The 16,837-nt window shown below is 46.8% G+C and overlaps 1 protein-coding gene and 2 long non-coding RNA genes across 6 annotated transcripts in view; 1 reads left to right on the top strand and 2 right to left on the bottom strand.

Moving 5' to 3' along the window:
- Rasgef1b (RasGEF domain family, member 1B) overlaps positions 1-16,837 on the bottom strand; it is a 519,819-nt gene that overhangs the window by 156,144 nt on the left and 346,838 nt on the right. The gene's annotated exons all lie outside the window — the stretch shown is intronic.
- Positions 21-6,155, top strand: LOC120096569 (uncharacterized). 2 transcript variants are annotated; one of them, XR_010057458.1, is made up of 4 exons: positions 21-818; positions 2,624-2,780; positions 3,489-3,659; positions 4,598-6,155. It is a non-coding gene; the product is annotated as an uncharacterized LOC120096569 (long non-coding RNA). The 2 variants fall into 2 exon arrangements; XR_010057459.1 differs by having other exon boundaries at positions 21-986.
- Positions 8,579-15,060, bottom strand: LOC134481714 (uncharacterized). 2 transcript variants are annotated; one of them, XR_010057461.1, is made up of 3 exons: positions 12,296-15,060; positions 9,429-10,488; positions 8,579-8,719 (listed from the first exon to the last, which is right to left on the bottom strand). It is a non-coding gene; the product is annotated as an uncharacterized LOC134481714 (long non-coding RNA). The 2 variants fall into 2 exon arrangements; XR_010057460.1 differs by lacking the exon at positions 12,296-15,060 and having other exon boundaries at positions 9,429-11,873.

The raw sequence follows: 16,837 nt of genomic DNA, 5'->3' as shown, positions 1-16,837 counted from the left end.
TTACCTTCCCTTCACCCTACTAGGGCAGAGAGCATGCTCTCTGCCAGGGTGGCCCTGCCTGTAAGTACGTGTGTGTTATTTACACACATCTCACAGAGTGTTTTGAGACTAATTGTATAGATTTCTGTAGCCTAGGAAAGCAAGGCATAATTTGCTTAGAGGGAGGCTCTACAATTCCGCCTCAGGAGAAATCACTCCAAACTCCAACTTTAGGGGCTGGGGATTCCGAGGGACCGTGGCTTGATGTCCGTTAGGAGTTAACAGAGACCAGCAACTCATTTCACAGGTCATGTTCCAGCCATCAAAGTGTAATTACCGTCAAACCCCACTGGCGCAAGTCCCGACTGTATTTTCCGGTGGATGCGTGAATTTAAGTTCTATAGGATCCTAAGGGACCTTCAGCCTTCCAGAGATCAAAAGACATTCCATAGCACTAGGGAAATGGTCCACGTGCATCAACTTCAGACAGAAATTGCCGTTGTTGTCATTACTGTTTTTAATGAAACTAGCACTTGCAGCGTTGATGATTGGGAAACATGACTGGGCTTGGAAGACCGTCAATCTATTGGAAGCAGTAGATGCATCCGAAGAACTCTGCCCTTCCAGCCGAGGCTCCTCCAGTTGCTATAGCAACGCAGGAACTAGCTTTCTTAGGGGCTTGAGCAGCCCGGTGCTCTGCAGGCCAAACGTTCCCATGAGACTTTGGCACTGGGTTACACCTGAGACCGGGCATTCGTGAAACACAGATTTCTTACCTATAAATTGTTTGCCTGGTGGAAAAAATATGACTCTGGGCTCCCTGAGTTAGTGACGGGCATGTAAGTAAGGACTGAAAGGCCTTCCCTTCTCTCCTTCCCTTCTGTCATTTCAGGCTTGTCTCTGTTTCCTTGTCTCTTCAGTGGCCGAGGGCTTAGATGGCTGGTGTTACAGTTGTTGCCCCACTGCCCCCAACCCCACTCATCACTTGCTGAAATGGGAACGTGAATGTAAGTGTGGAACTGAATAAAGAGAGGAACAGAGAGGTGTTCGTGCCCCCAGCCCCACCCCCACCCGCCCAGGCCAACTGACCGATCCCCCAGACCTCCGCAAAGTGAAAGCAATTATCACCTCTTATCTTCCCGGGATAAACTCGGAGTACTCCCAATGAGCTGGAAAAATCAGCAGTCCCCGAGGGGGTGGTGTGCCCGCTACCTGCTCTAACTTTCTGAGGGGACTTCTCAAGGAGAGCAAAGGCTGAAAGAACTTCAGGGGGTGTGGGTGGGGAGGGTGGGAGGGCGGTGGTTGCAAGCTTTAGTGTTTGTCCTGAAGCCAGAAATAGAAGTGGCTCTTTGAATGGAGAGATGGACCTGAGTTTTGAAGGACAGGGATCATCTGGTGGGGTTTCCCAGCCGAGTGAACAGGGGAATCTGCGCAGTCTCATTTGCTTAAGAGTCGGGCGGCTAAAGGATCTTAAACTTCCCTCTAGACCCAGAACCTTCTTTTTATACTCTGTCTAAGACATGGCTCTTTAAGCCCATCAGCTCCCCCACCCTCTTCTCTGTAGCTCCAGGCTAGCCGGGGAACCTTACTGCCAGCCGGCCTATTTTACCACAGAATCGGGAACCTTACGGTGTATTTTACCACAGAGGCAGATTCTATAAAGGATTACCATTCTTCTAACTTCACCCTGGGACCTTTGTTTTTTTAGTCGGGGGCAAGCACGGTGGTGGTCCCTTGAGTAGGTAGAGTGTTGGTGCTTCTTAAGAAACTGCCAGGAGAGCATCCTACTTGCCCCTCACACCGCTCCAGAGCCACAGAGCACACAGCTCCCGGGTACCTAGGAGGGAGCTGTGACATTTCAAAGGCCCTGGGGAAAGAGCAGGTAGCCAGCACCTGAATCCAGACGTGACAGATAACTGCCACTGTCCAGGCTGCTGCTGCTCAATGGACCCCTCGCTGCTGTGGCAGCTGCAGTTACTTCCTTGGAAAGGTCAAGCACACAGACACAGGGAGGTGTCCTTGGGAAAGGAGGAGGGTGGGGTTGGAGGGACGCTATGTGTTGACTCACTGGGGCTTGACTAGACTCCCTCCCAGTTTGCTCCACAGGAGGACAGTCTGGCTGAACTTGAGTGAACTGCCCTCGCTCCTGCTACATCGCCTCCTCCCGCTTTGGTTATTATTATCACAGGCTTCTGAGCACACGGCGGGGGTTGGGGGTTGGGGTCAACGTGGAGAATATCCCAGCTTTTAGGTTTCCCAGGCAGGATCCTGTCAAACCTGTCCAGTTTATATGTTTTTTTTCTGTCCATTTCCCCGGTGTTTTCCATTGAATTTGGAAGTGCCCTTGTCCTTCTACCATGCTTTGTGGATTTCCTCAATGCCTGAACATACCCCAAAGCTGCCATCACATAGAACATTAAAATCAGTGCTGCTGAAAGGGGCCTGGGTCACAGGGCTTCCTCCCATGTGTGAGATGCCCACCAGCCTTGATCCAAATGCAGGTGTGTGTAAGAGAGCACATTACAATGTAGCAGATCCTTGTACCTGTTTCCCATCTTGTGTTGCACATTTCCAACGTTTTGACTGAATCTGGATTGTTAGCATTGTTAGTAACTATGAACCCTACGAACTGCCCGTCCTCCAGAACCAAAGCTGTAAGATCTCCAGGACACAGAGCAGCAACAAGACATCCAAGAGGAGTCCTGGGAGAACCCAGTATTGATAGAGCAGCAGAGGCCTCTGACCCAGACCAATGACTCACTGAAGTGAACATTTGCAAGTTAACACTGCTGGGCAAAAGGGTACGCTGTGTGACACACCCTGGCCTCCATGGAGAGACTGTTTTGTTTTCTTTTGTTTGGTTTGGTGGGAGGGGAGGTTGCAAGGGTGGAGGGAGGGTATGGAGGGATGGAGAGATGAGTAGGATTGGAGTGCATGATGGGAAATTCACCAAGAATCAATCAAAAGATAAAAAAAAAAGTTAGGGTAGCCCGTGCTTTCATATTTTCAGGTATATATTTTTTTAATCATTTCCCTCCTGTAATTAAAACTACTCATTTCTATTCATGTTTTGAATAACTTCTTTAAGCTTTATTTCCAAAAGTAGAACTCTTGGGCCAAAGACATAAACATGTTTATAGTTCTCGCTATTTATTACTAGCATTTAACTTTTCAAAAGGGTTTGATTGATTTACAGAGCTAACAGTCTCTGATGTATGAGCGGCGTGTGTGTGTGTGTGTGTGTGTGTGTGTGTGTGTGCATGTGTGTGTATCTACTATAACACATACATTATCTGCTTTTTTCAAACAGCAAAACTACACACACGAACACACATACACACACACCACACACCATTCACACATACACCACACACACACACACACACACACACACACACACACACACACACATACAATGCCATAATTATTCTCACGTTTACAGATGAAGACACTACGGGCCACAGAGGTTAAGTAACTCAGTGTCAGATGACCAATGTCCTCTTTTACAGCTTCCTTGGATTCAAATGCTTGCTGTACCCAGCATGTCCCTGGTCTCAGTGAGTAACTGCTGACTGCGTCTCTGGCCTGTAATTGCCTAAGCGTGCACCATAGTGGAAATGATGATCATGGAGACTTGAGGCCAAACTCCAGCTCCAGCGTATTAGCAAGTCAAACAATGAGTGAGTGACTGACCCTCACTAAGCCTCAATTTACCCAAATGTAGATCATACATACATCACACACAGCCTCATTTGGAAGATTTAAACGGAAACTCAGGCTCACGAATAAACCAACACTCAAATAAAGCTCCTACAGTACCATGCTAATCAAAGATGCTTTATTGTGACTCTCCCTTGGCACCTTTCAGGGTTTAATAGCAGCCACATATGAGTTTCCATTATAATATAATACATAGATTTTCCCCCTCTGTTGTCAATCATCAATGATTTTCTAGGTACTGTGACTTACTTCTGTGCTAAGTTTAGTGAGAAATTTTACATATCTATTTATAAGCTGTATAATATAGCCGTTTATTAAAAGGTTTGAGCAAAGTTTATAAAGATGATAAAAGTTACGGAAGGCACAAAGGAGCTACTCAGACACTCACCAATATTTTATGTAGGTTTGTTTACTTCAAAATGTTAAAATATTCAATGCTCATTCTTCACAATCTTAAATATATCTCTATGAGAACTTATAATAAGCAAATATTTAACAAAGCCTATATAATAAACAAATATTTCAAGTATTTTGTAAAAGTAATAAAACGTGAGTTAGCCAGTATGCGTACAAGTCTACAACAGCCAATTCTTCTAGAGTAAGTATGTCTGCCTCTAGAGAGCTCCCAAGTGAGAAACGTACGACACCCACAGAAAAGCACGCTGCCCTCTGCCCTGAGAGGCTGTCTTTGAAAACTGCCTTTGACGCTTGCTTGATAGGAAACCTCTTTGGGGTTTCATTGTATACATTTTTTTCAGGAGGTCCAATAAGGCAATGTGCCTAAAACAATAAACAAACCTTGATGTATCCCAAAAGAGAGGCATACAAATCACACAGCTCTTCAGGACGTCAAAATGAAGCATGTGTTAGTTAAATCACGGGCTGTTTATTTGTACAGTATGAACTCGGATTCTCTAGGACTTCAGCAAAGCAAAGGGAGAAATGAAAAGAGGAAACTGTCTATTCAAGCTTGAGAGCACAGCACAGGGGAAGAAACAATTCCCTTCCCATGGGTCACCCACCAGAGTTCAGCTTCAGCCTCAACACGATGGCAGGTGAGTGACGCTAGCAAGTCCAGGTCTTGATTGCTCCCAACGGTGCTTCCAAGGGAGGGAAGAGGAGAACGTGGGAATGCTGTCACCTATATCGTTAGGTGGCAATTCTCTGCAGACATGTCACCTGTATCGTTAGGTGGCAATTCTCTCTGCAGACATGCAGAGAATTGGGGAAGGTTATGAATGGGAAGAAGGCATGTAGTTGAGTTTCGGTCACCTCCAAGGTCCTATACTGAAGCCCTAAGGTTGCCTCGTTTCTATGTTTGGAAGCTGGGACTTTAAAGAGTTAATTAAGTTAAATGAGGTCATTAGGGTGACTCCTAATCCAAGTTGACTATTATCTTTATGAAAAGAAGAGACTTTGATGCGTGTATGAATAGAGGGGAGACTGTAAAACATCGGGCAAGAGGCAAGCAGGTACCAGCTGCCCTCAGAAGGAATCAGCCCAGCCTGTAACACGTGGTTAGTCAGACCATGAGAGTCATCAGACTGCACATGGGGTGAAGGGCAGTTGGAGTAGGAACACGACCATTGGCAGGTTTCTAGGTGGTCAGGACAGACCCTGGGCAGGACCTTAAGAGAAGGCAAACACATGGGAAGAGTGTAGCCAGGTGCTTTGTTTGGGGAGGGACCAACAACAGCGGTAAACAGCACAGAGGCCAACACCCACCACTGCTTTAAATGCATCATTTTATACACACGAACACTGTGCGTTTGTATGGATGGAACCCAGTCTCTTCACTCAACCTTCAGCCACAGCTAAAATTTCCTGCTGTCTCCCCAGTCCACATTATGCTTATTTATGGCTTATTTTGTCCTGGTTCCTCCTCCTTCCCTTCTCATCTACCCCCGACACCCCCACATCCCGCCCCTTCCCTCCACCATCGCCTGCACGACGGAATTTAATGCAAGTTGCTATACTTTTCCAGGCTTTAAACTTCCCCAAGCTTGAAGTGGAGGTGGTGATGACGCCCGCCCATAGAGCAAGGTCATTGGTGCTTTCAATGCCGCAGGCCAGGCTCTGTAAGAATTTGGGGGGAAGAAACTTTAGCCCAGAGGGGTTAGTAGAATCACGAAAGCAGCACAGGAGCGGGGACCTGCGCTTCTAGCCCTCCCGCGCTCTTCTAATTCTATTCTGTGTTTTGTAGAAGATTCCGTGCCGCTGCTCGGTGCAGATCTGCTCTCCACAGCCTGCCCAATCTTTTTAAAAATAAAGCGAGTTGCGATCCTCCCACCGTGGCGTTCTATTTTCTTCCTGCTCAAACCCAACACTTCAGACGTTTCCTACTCGCTCCAATGCAGAATCAAGCCTCATCCTGACCCACAGCCCCTCCTCGGCAGGTTCTTCCTATCACACCATACTGCACTCGACTCTTTACCGTCCCTCCGCAGAACCTTTGAGCCCTTCTCTCATCCAGAAGCGAAGCCAAGCCCTGCTCAACCTCCCACCCCTCACTTCCCTAAGTGGATCCATTTCCCACTCAATGTGTAATGTGACTGTAGCCTCCACCTGAGGCTATTCATATCCTCCTATGGTCTCATTCCACAGAGCATCCCTCCTCAGAGGTCTCTGTGATAGTTCCGGTCATCCGAGGCGCTTGTTTTTGCAAATGTATTTGTATGTATACAACGCCAGAATAAGGAAAACTGAAAACAGCTATGAGTTTTTCTATTCTGATACAACTTCTTTCAAAAATGGGCTCCCATTTTCAGGGGGATCTGTCTGTTTCTAGAGGAGGCCATTTTGGCTATTACGCACATCATGTTTACGTGGACTCTTGGATACAGGAAGTAGGGAAAGACAGACAGCTCTCGAAGATTGCCTTAATTGCCCTCCTCAGGGTTAGACAAAAAGCCTGCTCGAATTACTTTGTGATTTCTAAGGACTTTAAGCACTAACATCAGTTCCACACAACACAGGCCTCCCCTAGGCTCCCTAAAAAGTTCTTTTGCGTCCAGGATTAGGTGAGCTCAGTCGGCTGATGACATGCAAATAAGGGCACAGTGCTTAGGCATGGGTGACCAATCCTGTGAGAGGGTCAGGATTACTTCCTGCTGCTTGAACACACCTTTTCCTCTTCCAGTGCTTGGCGACTCCTGGAGACAGCACCTTGCCGTCACACTAATAGCAAAAGACATTTGGAGCAAAGCTAATATCTTTTACTAGGAGTAATTAATGAAAGATTAACAGAAACTAAATTTGGATACATTTTAGAGATGTCATCATTAATAACGAGATGGCTCTAGTAGAAATTCCCCAAGTAGGGACCCATCAATATTTCAAAATTCCTTACACTGTAGATAAGTGCACTTTATCCCCCCCCCCCCCCCCCACACACACACATATACTTTGATTGACTCAGACCAGGAGCTTTGAAAGAGGGAGTGGTTTGCGATCTCTTTAGCTACCAGGACAGAATGCCTTTGATCTCATGCATCCGACTTTTGTGGACACAGTAGCCATGCTTCCTGGGAGGTCAGAGCCGGGCACCATCAGTCTTGTCCTTGACGAAGGTTAATGACATCTTAGACTTTGTTGTCTGCTGCTTTGATGAACCAGAGAAGCCCGGCCTTTTGTACCAGAGAAAGCCCTCAACGGTCTGGAATTTATCTCCTCTTCAGTAAAGGTTTTTAGGTTCTTAGGGTCAGATTGTGTTATCTCATTGGAATTAATTCTATTTTGACGTAGGAGAGAAATGGTTTAGTAGACACTGACACTTTCTGAGCTTGATAACTGACAGTTGTAAAGCCTTAGGTGGCATCGGCAGTCATCCCCATAAAATAGTTTGTGTCCCTGAGTCATTACCAAGTCAGATTGCCACCAGGACACGAGGACAAACGTCTCTTAGTGATCAACACTCAGCCCCTTCCTGAAAGATGCAAGGTTTTCATTGTACGTACACAGTACAGACAATTCGATCTGCTATTAACTTTTGGGTTATTTCTTTTTGAGATACAGAACCGGGGTGTCCTTATCCAATACTGCCTTGATTTAACAGGTAAGGATGCTACGGGATCTCAGATTGCTGTGTTCAGATGATGCCTCGTTAGTGAGTTCGAAAGCCGCTCCCGCCTTGCTTTACGTCGTGAGTTATTTTTTAGTGCTTGACTGGCATGAAGCGGTCCTGCTCTCTGACCCGTGGTAAATGCTTCAGGGTCACTTTATTCAGATGCAGAGGATCCCTTCCTTGGATGGCCTTTCCCTCAGTTCTTAAGTTTCTATGGTTCCAAAGTGGATCACACAAGAAGAGGAGATGTGAGAAACTGGATTTGATACCCAGAGGTCATCTTTGCGTGTCACCTCACATCGAGAAGCAGCCCTGGAATCCACTTACGCTCAGTGCTTAGGGTCAATCTCGGAGAAAAGGCTTTTTCTTATCTTGGTAGGAAATGGGGACCAGAGCAATGAGAAGAGGGAAAATATTTTCCCTCTCTAGCTTATTTAATTACACTGTTTCACGAGCCAGCCCCTCTCTAAAAATGCTTATGCTTACAGCATCAGTTGCTGCCTGCTGCTTACAATTTAGCATAAATTTGCCAGATGCAAATCATGTAATTAATCGGCCTTGAGGTGCCAGGATAGCTGTGCCCTCTGAATCAGAGCAAAGCTGGCCCCCCTCTTGGGTGGTTGTCCTGTGTGCAGCTAGGGCTGATGGGAAGATGTATTGGCCACACGCAGACCAGTTGCTGTGCCTGGGAGTTCACTGCAGCCCTCAGAATGTGGACGGCTGAGTTCTTGACAAACGGCAGCAGGAGAGACTGAGCATCTCCAAGCATTTCGCAGTTTGCCTCGGCTGCGGGCAAGTGAGCGTGTTCTCATCCCATGCTGGGAAGGGCGCCTTCCTCAGGAGGAGGCACAAAGACAGTTTGTACAGCACCAGGAAAATGCAGGACCCCACAGAGACTATTCCGAGGTCTCCAATCTGCTGCATCCAGGGTGGACAGTAAACTTTCCTTCAACGTCCCTGCAAAATAATGACATCTTGAAGATGACTTCTGAATCATGGAAATGTCTGTTAAAGATGAAGAGAACTGTTCTCTTGGTGGGAAACAGTAATTGAGCTTTGGGGGGAAAATTGTTTTTTTTTTTTTGTTTTTTTTTGTTTTTTCCAACTCACCTGTGAAACTCAAAGAATGGGCCACCGTTGTTGATTTAAAAACCTGGCATTTAGGTGCTTTCTTCAGTGAAAGGGAGCTAAGAGGTTCCTCTGAGCCTAAGGACTTGCTCCTCACCGAGTGATTTCAATGGCTTTTCTTGACCTAAACTCTCAAGAGAGAGTTAAAATGCAGCCAAGAGGCTATGTTTCTCTTAGCACATCATATATCATCTCTTTCTGATTTCGGAGTGCATTCTTCCATATGGCTGCTATAAATAAACAGGAGGAAGAAGAGATAGGCAAGGGGTAAGCAAGCCACCTTGGCCAGTCATTATTTCTGCTCTCTCCCTGGACTCTACTTGACCTGCTCTGAAAACAGGAATTTTGGAGCCCACCACCCATCACTGCAGGTGCAGCAGGAAGCGTGCTAACAGAACTCACAGGAAGGAAGAGACGTTTTACCGACCTTTCGGCAGGAAACGCCCTCTGCTCTTTGACTGACAGCTTTGAGCTTTGGCCTAGGAAACCTGTTTGTTTTGGCTGAAATTTAGAAACTGGTTAAGGCCAGTTTTCTCACCGAGAATTCAGTTTGGTACGTAAACCTGTAGGACTCCTCTTCCTGGGGTACTTCCGGGATGTGCTGCCCACACTCCAAATGGGATCGAATTTGCGACGGTTTGAGGGAAATCACCACCGTACACACCGCTGAGTATTTGCTGTTTGTATTCTGCACGGTCTGCATACTGACTGTGTGTCCAGTGCACGTGTCCTGACCTGGAAGTTCTGACGCATGCGCTGAGAAGGACTGTGATTTGGAAACAAGCTACGCCCAGAGCAGCTGCAAGCTGTGCTCGTTTGCTTCCCGTCCTCCAAGTTCAATATGTGGGTGGAAGTGAGGGGTGTGCAAATAAAGTGACTGGGAAGATTTCGGTTTAACATTTAACTGTTCAGCAGTGATTATCTCCGAGCACTTCTCTGTGGGGACAGAAACCCTGCCTTCTGGTCCCTAGCGTCCCCCGCTCTGCCTCACACGGAGTAGGTGATGATGAATGCATTTGTCAGGGCTTGCCGAGTTGCAGGCTGTATGCATTTTTCATACTTTATGAAGTTATTTTACAGAGAGCATATATTTTAACAGCGGAAGGTAGTGTGCTGACGGTGCTTCACATGCTATGCCTCCTGTCACTGGCATGTATCTGCCTGAGTCGGTACATCGGCTGGCCCATCCAGAAATGGAGATCTCACACATTCGGGAGGAGTAGAAGAGGCACGATTGCTTGGCTGTTCACCCAAACCCTTCCGGGTGGATCAGGGGGATTTATGAAAACTGGGCCTGACACTGTGGCCAAAGCCTCCTGCCAAGTTTGTTTGTGGTCAGTGGCTGAGCCGATACAATGAAATTCCCTTCATACTGAGAGGAAAAGACACAACCCATTGTCTTCTGGCAGTGAGCCTTTTCTCCTGTTTACTGGTGCCTGAGGGGTCAGGCCAAGGCGAGCAGCTTCACGTTTAAAGAGGGGGGACAGACATGGTAGTGGCCAGGATACAGACTTCACAGCAGGCCAGAGTCCTGAATGAATCACTGGAGTGGGGCAGCGACCACTTCCAGTCTACTGCCGTTTCTTCCCTGTAATTTACTAAAAGACAAAACAACACTTTAAGTGTTGCTCATATGCACAGTGAGAGTCTAGTAGTCATCTTATCCAGTTCTAACTCTATTTCAAGCTTTGCTAAATCCAACCTGCCTAAAGTGTCACTGTCACACTGGCCAGGAGCTCTCTGCCGCGTGTACTGATACAGGCTCAACAGTGCTGGTCACTGGCTGGGAGTGAGGCAGGCAGGCCAGCTCTACACTGGCTTGTCCTTTCTCTCAGCCTCCCTTGATGGCTTAACGACCTTGGTAAAGAGGCTGATTCCTATGGTTACCACTGCATTTTTCTCTTACAGCATCCAACTTCGACACACCATGCTGAGCCGATGATGTCAGAGGGTGGCAACGTTGCTAGCCTAGGTTTCTAAATGGCTGTGTTCCCTGCCAAGTTGAGCTATTTAGGTTTTAGGGGATCACAGGCTATTGGGGCACAGTGCAGCCTCCCCTGACTAACATACTGGCAAACATGTTGAAGATACAATATATTTACTCAAGATAAAAGAGGACAGACCTGGAATCCAGAAGCAAACTGATGCTCAAGACTGAGTTCAGAGAAGGCTCAGGGTAGGATTCAGGAATGGGACCTCTCTCCTTTCCTGTGCGAGTAACTTATACAAAGGACAGAATTGGTTTACTTAGGGCTTTAGTTAGGGTCACCATTGCTGGCATGATACACCATGATCAAAAGGAAGCTGGTGAGGAAAGGGTTTAATCTTGCTTACACTTCCACATCACTGTCCGTCACTGAAGGAAGTCAGGACAGGAACCCAGGCAGGAGCTGATGCAGAGGCCATGGAGGGCGCTGCTTACTGGCTTGTTCTTCAAGGTTTGCTCAGCCTACCAGGTCAGGGGATGGCACCACCCACCATGGGTTAAGCTCTCTGCTATCAATCACTGATTAAGACAATGCCCAACAGGCTTGCCAACAACTGAATCTTACGGAGACATTTTTCTCCGTTGTGGCTCCTTCCTCTCCAGAGACTCTAGCTTGTGTCAAGTTGACAGGGTACTACACTGACCGACATTTGGTAAGTAGCCATGGAGCAAGGTACCTTTTTGATGTTGCAAATTTAACACTGAACAAAACCAAAACAGAAAAAGATCTCTGCGCTCATGGGTTATAGACTCAATGGCTCTTAGATAAGTAAAACATAGTAAGAGCAAACAGGTAAGGTGGGAAAGAGGTTGGAGTTCAGAAAATGAAAAGTGTGACAGGTGAAGGTAGTGTGCACCGTTAATCCCAGCACTTGGGAGGCAGAGGTAGGCCGATCTCTGAGTTCAAGGCCAGCTTGGTCTACAAAGTGAGTTCAAGGACAGCCAGGATTACAGAGAAACCCTGTCTCAAAAACAAAACAAAACAAAACAAACAAAAAAAAAACAAAAACAAAAAAAAAAAAACAACCAACCAACCAACTGAAAAAACAAACAAACAAGAAAGAAAGAAAGAAAGAAAGGAAGAAAGGAAGGAAGAAAGAAAGGAAGAAGGAAAAGGAGCAAACAAAACAGAAAACGAAAAGTCCTAGGGGAGGGAAAGCACCACCATCTCTGGTGCTGCCAGGATCCTAAGAGCCTTCGGTGAGTAAGGGTCACATCACCAGAGCACACTGTCCTCTCTAAGCTTGAGGCTTCCCTCGAGTTCTGTCTTAGTCCTGTCTGACATACTTTCAGTAAGCCTGGGGCCCTGAGAACTGGCCCCAACTTTGTCTATCACCCAAGAAAGTAGAAATGACGGGTTCTGACATCTGTGGGGAAATAGGTCTGCCTCCATCACAGGTTTTCCTTATGACACTCACCTCTGTTGTCCACTGCCTTCTCCTACTTCAATCCTGTCTTTGATGGGTTCCATTTTCCCCTGACAAGCTACTCTTGACTCTTGGTGCTTAATGCTGGCTGGTATTTAAGCTTCTCAGGTGACTCTCAAATCCCCTTCAATGACACATCTTGTTCCCCAAATGAGAGATGTCAGTTACTTCATTCTCTGCATCATTTGTAGGAGACCTTTTCCACCTTTAGCCCCCGGCACTTGAAAAGCTACATTGTCAACCTATAATCCCTTTTCTTGTCTCCTCTCCTCCTGGCTTTAGGTCATTAAGCTAATGGTGGACAACTGAGCCACACTAATCCTTTAGTTTATGGGTATTCAAAAAAAGATGAGCTGGGAGAGCTTTTTCCTGTCTCCTAAATGCGAATTAAGTCATGCAGACAGAGCGCATGAGTTAGTGGTTTGAACCGAGGCTGAAAATCCACCATGTTGCACTGTTCTTAGATGCCCAGCAAACCAAAGTTTTGAGGCAGTAGAATCTCAAAGTAGACAGACAAGGTTATGTAAGCAAAGCAGGAAAAACAGCACTGACATCAGAGCAGGCCCAGAAAGGAGGCAAAAGTCAGAGAAGACAAACAAGTGTGTTTGTTGTTCTGTGGAGTTGAGTGAGAGAGCTTTGCGGTGCTCACCCTCCAAAGGCTGCCAAACCAAACATGCTTTTTCAAGTGACCTTGACAAGCTCCCTCCTCTTCTTCATAAGTAGAAAAGCCCTGTCAAAAGACCAGCCCTGACTAGTTCTACTTCTTTCTGGATGTGCTCTACCCATTTTGGTTCCTTGACCATGCAGAGAAGACATAAGTTTGCTCCCAACCCCCAAAAAGTCAGAAGACAGGACGGTAAAGCATGATTTCCAAAGAAATAAGAAAGTGGCGATACAGACTCCAAGTGTAAAATATGTCTTGAGAATGACAACCCAATTAGCAGCTGGAGCTGGGATGTGTCAAGGTTGCCCATGTCCCTAAGACTCTACTCATTGGTGTGTGAAGGTTAGCCCTATGGTTATGCCTCGAAGTCCTTGCTTAGGGCTTAGGGGCTACCCAAGTCTTAGCACCCTGATGTGAAACCAGCCTGTTTTTCTGGTACTTGGTACCCTGCTTTGTTTGGTGGTGAACCTACCCAGGAACTCAACTGATACTGACATTTTTCTTCCTCCTCAATTTCCAAGACTAGCATTCTTCCTAGAAAAAAATTCCAAAGGCTTCTTTAAGGCGAGGCGGATATTAACTGAGCACAGAGGGAGTCCCTAGCACAGGGCCTTTGTACTTCCCGGTGGTTTTGCCTGTCGAGCTTTGTTGTGACTGTTCATTCATCCATCTATCTGGCCATAATGGGGACAAAGGGAACAGAGACAGTCATGACCTTTTCTGTAGCGTTTCCTCCCACCCCTCCCTCATGTCTCTGTTCAGCTGCCTATCCCAGAACGTATTACAGGTTGAAGGCATACAGAGTGACACTGGTGTCACCCACACTGTTTACCCCTTTATCATGACCCTGAGATAATCTGACAGATCTTCCCACTGTTATCTGACAGTGCTCAGTTTGTGGTTTCCTGCCTCCCCAGTGGAAGAAGAGCTCAGAGAAGGACAGAGAGAGAGGAAGAGAGGAAGGGTGAGGGAGGATAGAAGGAGGCAGATTAAGAGAGGAGAGAGCAAGGCAGATAGAAAGATGGCGGGAGACTATTCTGGTGCCTGGAACATAGTAGGTGTTCAATAAATGTTGTGAATCCAGAGAAGCATACCTAGAGGAGAAACAAACCTACCCTGTCTGTCTCTCAAAGAGTCTTCTCAGGTTCGTGCACAGGAATTAGCTAAAGAGCAGAAGGAAGAACCTCTGCAGTGTACAAAGGTGCAGACGGATGAATAGCGTGCTACAGCCGTAATGCCTGAATACAGTGTGGGGCACAGAGCGAGTGCAGCTAAGTCTGCACAGATGGGTAGACTGTGGAGTCTTAAATGCCAAGAAACATGGGTTTCATTCAGTAGGAAGAATGAGTGCCCTCTGAAAATCTTGAAGCTTTGACTCTGTAGGCAAAAGTTTAAGGTAGAACCCCAGACAGCTGAATGAATGTAGACTCTCTCTCTCTGTCTCTCTCTCTGTCTCTCTCTCTGTCTCTCTCTCTGTCTCTGTCTCTCTGTCTCTGTCTCTCTGTCTCTGTCTCTCTGTCTCTCTCTGTCTCTCTCTGTCTCTCTCTGTCTCTGTCTCTCTGTCTCTGTCTCTCTGTCTCTCTGTCTCTGTCTCTCTCTCTCTCTGTCTTAAAACTAATTTATTTCTTTGAGCGAACTATTGTGTCGGTAATAAAAGTTCCAAGTGGATGACTTTAAGCAGGGGAGATTGTCTTTAGTGAGAACCAGGCCAGCCCTTAAAAGAGCTTGTGCCCTTCCTGGGAAGGAGGTAGGGAGAGGGTGGAGAGAGGCGGTAGGTGGGTAGGAAGAGAGAGAGAGACTGTAAGCTAAGGTGTGTGTGAGGAAGAGTCTGTGAGTGGGCCTGGGAGGGTGAATGTGAGAGACTGAGCATGTCCCCTGACAGCCAGTCAGGAAACAGGAATTTGAGCCCTGTAAAGGGAAGGGGTTGCTAATAACCGGGATGAGCCTGGAACAGACGCCAAGTTCCTGGTGAGAACTCAGCCAGCTGACACCAAGATCTCAGCCTGGTGAGATGCTGAGTGAGGGAAGAGTCCACCTACCCGATGCCCACAGAAAACTGATCTGAGAGATGGTGCTAAATGGGCTTTGCCATTTTTGCAGTAACTTGTTACTGTTATTAAAAAAAAAAAAAAAGAGTTCGAGCAGCTGCCAGACCGCAGAAAACAGTTTGCAGAAGGTTAAAACCAGATGCAGGAAACGGGGACTTCACCGCAGTCATCCAGACAAGACAAGGCACAGGAGCCCTGGATCCCAAGGTCTCACACATCAAATCACAGGTCCTCCCCTGCAGAGCTGAGTACACCATTGATTTAAAGAACTCTGGATCTCGTGGTAGGGCAGCATTTTCCCTTACAGAGGCCACAGGGAGACAGGCTAGCTCCTCCATAATCCGGTAGGCCTACTTCTAGGTCTTGCATCTTCCCATCATTATGAGGTACCAGGTAGTAGCAGGCTCTCCGCCGTGCCCCTTGAGTTAGGAAGATCAGTGTATGCCTCGCCAATAACTTCCTTTAGATTACACAAACGAAGTGAGTTCTCAGTCAGGGTAGTCAGGGCCATTGGGTCTGCAGCCTAGCCCTTCAGCGGTTCTCGTCCATCCAGGTCTTGGTGGTGCTTCTCTTCGTGTTTTTAACTCCTCTGGTGAATCTATGTGCAGCCATGCTTAAAGCACAGCCCGAGTTCAGAGCTATAGGACTTGAGATGTAACGAACACTTCTCTCTTGCCAGTCTTTGCACTGTGTGACAGGACTGACGTGCTCTCCTACGTTCCCTCTTCCGATTGCTAATAAGGAGACTATCGCCACCATCATCATCCAAACTTCAGTTGCAAACAGCTTTTAATGTAACATTTCAGTAATCGATGAGGAAACTTGCGCTTAAAAAAAATTGAACAGGCTAAATTAATTGCCTTATAAGAGTGAGGGCTAGTGAAACCTAATTTGAAATTCTTCTTTGCATTCCAAATCCTGGGTTTCCCCCACTACCTCCTTTGTATAAGGATGTGATCGTTTCCAGATATTTGAAGGTTTCTGGATATTTGAAGGATGTTTCTGATTTCACTTTGCCCGCACATTGATGTTCTGTGGTCAGAATAAACACTTCCTTCGTGTTAAAAGGGTTTGCAGTGAGTGGAGATCCAGTTCGTTTTGCAGACAGCAGGAAATGATTAGAATTTATAGACCCAACATCTGACCCCACCTCCAGTGTTCTCAACTGTAGGCTCTGGATCTTCAGGACAGAAGACTCAGGCAAGACCATCATATCCTTGGGAAGAATGTTTTCAAGCCCAAGTAAAATAATAAATCTATTCACACAATTTCTTCAAATTTCTCCTCTACCACTTGAGGTGGTTGTATAAATACTACACAACTGACATCATTTGACACTTAAGTCACATGGGCCACACTGTGAGAGAAGGCTTGCCAGGGGCTACAGTGCACTCCCACATAATCAGAGAGCCTAGCATGACCCTGTCCCTCAGGAAACAAGAATGCAGACACGTTTGCCCACGTGTGAATACATGAGAGACAAGACATGCTCCACTGTGCGGCCACGGTGTGTGTTGGGTCATCACAGGCCCCCCGGACATCACAGTACTCTTCTGTGCTAACACAGTGCTGCCTTGTGACATCTCAACTCTCCACTGAGCTTCTAGAATGCTCCATTGTGCCAAGACAATGTCCTGTTGTGACACTGTAGCTCCACACTGATGTCCTAACGCTCTACCTTCGCAGTGATGCAGATGACATCGCTACTCCATCACGGCATTGCAACTTTTCTGTTGTGCCAAGCAATGCTGCCTGGTGACATCACAGCTGCCGGTGCCCACGCAATGGTGCACTATGACGTCACAGTTCCACTGGGACATC

Source organism: Rattus norvegicus, chromosome 14 (assembly GCF_036323735.1).
Source record: "Rattus norvegicus strain BN/NHsdMcwi chromosome 14, GRCr8, whole genome shotgun sequence".
NCBI lineage: Eukaryota > Metazoa > Chordata > Mammalia > Rodentia > Muridae > Rattus > Rattus norvegicus.
The sequence above is the reverse complement of the archived record's forward strand: the minus strand, read 5'-3'. Positions and strand labels throughout refer to the sequence as shown.